Source organism: Nycticebus coucang, chromosome 21 (genome assembly GCF_027406575.1).
Source record: "Nycticebus coucang isolate mNycCou1 chromosome 21, mNycCou1.pri, whole genome shotgun sequence".
Classification (NCBI taxonomy): Eukaryota; Metazoa; Chordata; class Mammalia; order Primates; family Lorisidae; genus Nycticebus; species Nycticebus coucang.
In genome coordinates, this window is record NC_069800.1 from 51,760,311 (window position 1) to 51,766,471 (window position 6,161).

A 6,161-nucleotide genomic window follows, 5' to 3' on the forward strand; every position below is an offset into this window, starting at 1 on the left:
GCCCAAGTGCCCATCAATCCATGAATGGATTAATAAACTGTGGTATATGTACACCATGGAATATTATGCAGCCTTAAAGAAAGATGGAGACTTTACCTCTTTCATGTTTACATGGATGGAGCTGGAACATATTCTTCTTAGTAAAGTATCTCAAGAATGGAAGAAAAAGTATCCAATGTACTCAGCCCTACTCTGAGACTAATTTATGGCTTTCACATGAAAGCTATAACCCAGTTATAACCTAAGAATATGGGGAAGGGAGAAAGGGAGGGGAGGGACGGGGGAAGGGGGCAGAGGGAGGATGATTGGTGGGATTACACCTGCGGTGCATCTTACAAGGGTATATGTGAAACTTAGTAAATGTGGAATGTAAATGTCTTAGCACAATAACTAAGAAAATGCCAGAAAGGCTATGTTAACCAGTGTGATGAAAATGTGTCAAATGGTCTATGAAACCAGGGTATGGTGCCCCATGATCACATTAATGTACACAGCTATGATTAAATAAAAAAAAAAAAAAGAGTGGGTCCCAGCAATGTGCATCTCTAACAAGTTCCCTGATGTCAATGCTGCTGGCCTTAGACCCGGGCTTTACCCTTCTCTTGTGGGCAGCGTTTTATAATTTGTGAAGAATCTGCACATCCCTCTTCTCATCTGATCCTCCCCATGTCCTGAGAGAGAAGGAGAGGGAGGCGTGGCCATACCCAACATATTGCCAAGGCTCTGTGGCCAGTGATGGACAGGTGAGCACCCTCACCCAGTTTGCCAAGCTCCAGTTACCTCCCCCAGCCGCCCCTTCACCACAACTGACTTCCACACATACAGGCCTTCTTTCTAGTGGTCCCCAACCTCTGAGCTGCAGACCAGTACTGGGGGGTGGCCTGTTTGGGAAGTAGCTGCACAGCAGGAGGTGAGCAGCAGGTGAGTGAGTGAAGCTTCATCTGTATTCACAGCCGCTCACCATCACTCCCATCACCACCTGAGCTCTGTCTCCTGTTAAATCAGCCAGGGACTTCGAGTCTCATAGGAGCACAAACTCTACTGTAAACTGCACATTGGAGGGATCTAGGTTGTGCGGTCCTTATGAGAATCGAATGCCTGATGACCTGCGGTGGGACTGAGGTGGTGATGCCAGCACTGGGAAGCGACTGCAAATATAGATTGTCATTAGCAAAGAGGTTTGACCCCACAGACTATAATAAATCAATTGCTCACAGCCTCATATCTCCCCACCCCATCCTTGTGGAAAAATTATCTTCAACATGAAACCAGCCCCTGGTGCCAAAAAGTTTGGGGACCCTGCCCTAGAGCCCCCAAGGCCCCACAATTACACTCTCTCTGTCTGGAACACTGGAAGGCCAGCTGCAGCATCTGGACCTGCTACACCTGTGCTGGACGACACTGTAAACACGACCATGTGGGACAATTGAAATTTTAATTGATTAGTTAATTAATTAAAAAGTTAAAATTCAGTTCTTCAGTCACTTGTCAGTCGCCATATTCTGAGGATATAGAACACTCCATCTTCACAGAAATTGTCTAGCAGAGCGCTGTCTGCTGCCCTGACCCTGCTCTGTCCCCTTCCCAGCAAGTGTCACTCTTTGAAACCTTATTCATTTAGTTGTTTCCTTCCCCTCGTAGAACAAAAGTTCCTTAAATACAGCGTACGATTCCATTTTTTCACAAGTGTGTTTCCAGTACCTAGCACAGAACCTAATGTATCTCCAAAATAAGCATTTAAAAAATATTTGCTGGGGCCGGGTGCAGTGGCTCACACCTCTAATCCTAGCTCTCTGGGAGGCTGAGGTGGATGTATTACTTGAGGTCAGGAGTTCGAAACCAGCCTGAGGAAGAGTAAGAACCTTGTCAAAACTATTAAGAAAAGAGTATAATTATAATGAATGTGTTACTTAGTTCAATGTAAGCATTTCACATTGTACATCAAATCAGTACACCGAACCCCATAGATACATCAATATACACAATTATGATTTAATAAAAACAAACAAAAAAAAAATACTTGCTGGGAAGGTGTTTTATGGCCATCTGCCAAGATTAGGACAGCAGCTCTATAATGGGGGACAGGGGCCGCCCTGAGATTTTCTTGTTCATCTGGGAGAACATGGACCTCTATTATTATCTGCATATTGTAGTTAGTTGGTTAGTTGTTAGTTTTCTTTGCCTACCTCCTCCATCAATCCCCACCCCAGCTCTGCTGCCAGGAGGATCTCGGCCTACCCTGCACTCCCTGGCTGGCAAGAAATCCGAGTGAGCAGCGGTAATTCTATTCATTTCTTTGGAAAAATAATCACCTTAGACCTGGGAAAGAATAGAACGAGGGGGTGGGGTCGGTGGAGGTGGGATTGGCCAAGGCAGGATGAGAATTTTTGTGTGTTTGGGGAGCAAGGGGTGGGGTGGGTGGAAGTGGGATTTGCCAGGGCAGGATGAGGTTTTGTGCATGTTTGGGGAGGTGGGGTGCTTCTGCAAATTTAATACAGATAAAATATGAAATACTTGTGATCTCTATATGCTTGAAATGTAAAGAACCAGGGAATGAAGAACCAGACCCCAGCTCTTGACTCACATGGTCTGGCCTTCAGGCACTGCTCTACCGCTTGCTTGTTGAGCAAATTACTTTCTGGGACTTAGTTTCTTTGTCTGTAAATTGAGAATAACAATGTATTTTGGGAGAGGACACTGTCTGAGCCTTGCCCTTTACTCTCTCCCATCACCTATAGCCCTGTGTCTCCATTTGTCCCCTAATCACCTCCATGGTGTCAGGGCCCTACTTCCTGATGCTACAATTTCAACAAACTTGCCAGACGATTCATGAGCCCAAGCCCTTGTCATGTAACACAGGATGATCCACCTTGGGGACTGAGTCCAACCTTCTTCCTCAGCCTCACCTTCCTCTTGTGCCCTTGAAATGCCACTCAAGCTCTCTGCCTAGGAGACCTCTCCTCCCTGATCATCTGAGGAATGTCTGTTCTTCCCTTTGGGGCATCTCACTTGCCATCTCCTCCAGGAAGTCTTCCCAGCTCCACAGGGCTGAAATGCTTATGCCCTCCTCTGTGGGCTGAACAGCAATTTGCTTTTCATTGTGTGGTGTGACCCACAGCCCTCACTGGGCCTGGGATTCTGGAGCCCCCCAGGCAGGATCTCCTACTTCAGATCAGATGGGAGGGTGGGGAGAAGGGCAAATAATGTCCTGAAAAGTAGAAGGCCCTTCTCGGTCACCCACTGCCCATGTTCACGTTCATCAACAGCTTTGATGGTCCCTCCAAACTGTGAGGTTGATGTTGTCATTCAGACTCCACAAAGGGGGATCGCCAAGGCAAAAGTGCAATGGAGAGACTGCATTGCTAATGAATGGTGGAGCCGGACCTCCGCCCCTCAGCCTTATCTATTCCATATCCTGGGCTGTGCTCTTGTCCACCCCTTAAGTTTCCCAAGAAAAGTTTCTTTTAAAAAATCCAAACTTGGGTGGCGCTTGTAGCTCAAGTGGCTAAGGCGCCAGCCATATACACCAGAGCTGGCAGGTTCGAATTTGGCCAGGGCCTGCCAAACAATGACGACTACAACCAAAAAAAAAAAAGCCAGGTATTGTGGCAGGTGCCTATAGTCCCAGCTACTTGGGAGGCTGAGGCAAGAGAATCGCTTAAGCCCAGGAGGTTGCTATGAGCTGTGATGCCACGGCACTCTACCTAGGGCAACAGCTTGAGGCTCTGTCTCAAAAAGAAAAAAAAATCCAAGCTTGTCCTCCATAAGTAAAGGGTAGAAGTGTGAAATAGGCCTACTCTGGGATCAAAGCATCTGGGCTCATCAGCCTAACTTGGAAGCTCTGGGCCTTGGGCAACTGGCCTCTTTCAACTTCAGTTTTCCCTTCTGTGTTGAGGTCAAGAGGTTTCAACAAAATAGCACAGGGTTAGGGCCTGGCAGTTCCCAGCACACTGTAGGTGTTCTGTAATTGAGAGCTTTCTCTTCTATTTTCTCACTTTCCTAGGTCAAAGAGTCAGAAAGAAGAGCAAACAACCTTGGAGACATCCAGAGCAACAGAGAGAACTGTGAGACTAGGAATCATGGAAAAACAGAGAGCCGGAGAACAGAGAGAGAAGGAATCAGAAAGGGGGTCTGCAATGCACTGAGGGTGCAGGCCCCTCCTGCCCTCTGCGTTCCTATCCACGGCCATGTCTAGCGCATGTTACTGAGTATAAGAAACAGCTCCACGAGCGACATTTCTGCCAACCACTTGGGGGAAAGATAATATTGTCCTTTGTTAATTATTCAAAATCTCCAGGGTACCAAGAGGACTAAGTGCACTGAGTTCCCTCCAGAGGCCCTGAGGTCAGGACTTCCCCAATATGGAAGTGCTCTGTGCAGGTCTCCAGCTCTGAAAGCCATCTTCCTGGACACCCAGAGACTCAGGCCCAGGCTCTGTGCCTTCTTGATCTAAGCTTTCTGGGCAATGTCACTCTCCCCACACTGTCACTCAGTCCTCTGCTCTTGGGTTAACAGATGTTCATTTCATTTAATTGACAAGCCCTTTGTAAGTTTTTTCCTATCCTTTGAAGGAAGAGGGGGCATAAACAAAGAAGCAAGGGCTTCTTATGAGGGACATGTTTAGTGATCAGGAATTCTGTTCTAGCCAACAAGGTAAAGGGAGTAAGAGGAAAAGAGAGAGAAACCAGGAGGTGAGCTAGTACCCAACAACACCAGCACACACCTGGTAAGTAGCAGGGCTGGTCTTCAGATCTGAAGTGTGTGGCCAATGCCTAGGAACAGAAGTAGCTTATTCACTGGCAGGTGGAGACTGTCAGAGTAGGGGGAATGTTGTTAAGGGCAAAGCCTCATTAGTCCCAATGACGGATGCCAGATGCCCACAAAGGCGCTAAGGCCCAGCTCTAAATGAGAGTAACAGGTGCCATCCTGTGGCAACTATGGAGATTGCAGGAGAAAACAGCCAGTGAGAAAAGGAACTTGAGAAGGCGGTGCTGGCCAGAACCAGGAAGGAGAGGAGAGAGCCTGGCCTTTGCCCTCAGTGGCCCCTAGCAGTTGAGCACCCTGTTCCAGTTTTATCCTCCCTAGGCTTCTTCATGGTCCAGCTGGTGTTTTCTGCCAGCTAGGCCTCAGTTTCCCCAACCACATAATGAAGAGTCAGGCAAGGTGAGGTCACATGCCAGGTGCTGTTCGTAACACTTTAGCTCTTCTGATCCTCATATCCAAGCATGAGATTGTTCCCCTTCATCCATAAGAACACATATTCGTGCCTCACTTACCTGTAAGGTCCCCCATGGCCGCCTACAGAAATTCAAGCCATTGTTTAAAGTATGGCTCAAAGATCACCTCTTCTAGGCTTCCTCCAACTTACCTATCATTTGAAATTGTCTCATTCTGCTACAGAAATAGTCAAGTGGACCTCTCCCCTGCAGCCCTGAATTTCCTCAGCTCAGGAGATTTGCTCAGTCCTAAATTTCTCCCTCTTAACCAAGCCTAGCAAAGCATAGAGCATCTGTTCTGCCATCAGTCAGCCTTGCTTCCAGCCCTGTGTGGCAGGCAGGAGGACCCCCCCCCCCACCCAAAGACATCCAAATTCTAATACCTGGAATTCTAAAGTGATTATTTTACCTTATATGACAAAATGGGTTTTGCAGATGTGATTAAGATAAGACCACGTGTCATGGCTCACACCTATAATCCCAGCACTTTGGGAGGCCGAGGCAGAAGGATCACTTGAGGCCAGGGGTTTGAGACGAACTGAGGCAACGTAGAGAGACATCCATCTCTACAAAAAATTAAAAAAATTAGTGAGGTGTGGTACCAGGTAACTGTAGTCCCAGCTACTTGAGAGGCTGAGGCAGAAAGGTCACTTCAGCCCAGGAATTTGAGGCTACAGTGAGCTATGATCATGCAACTGGACTGCAACCTCGGTAACAGAGACCCTGTCTCAAAAAACAAACAAAAAAGATAAAAAGCTTGAGATGAGAGACATTGTCCTTGCTATCAGGGTCATCCCAATATAATCAATCACAAGGGTCTTTATAAAACAGAGATAGGCGGGTCAGGATAAAACGAAAATACCTGCAAATCACTTAGAGTACTACTGAAGACTAAATATACGTATTCGTGATTACTATAATAGTTAATATCTACCATTAATTGTG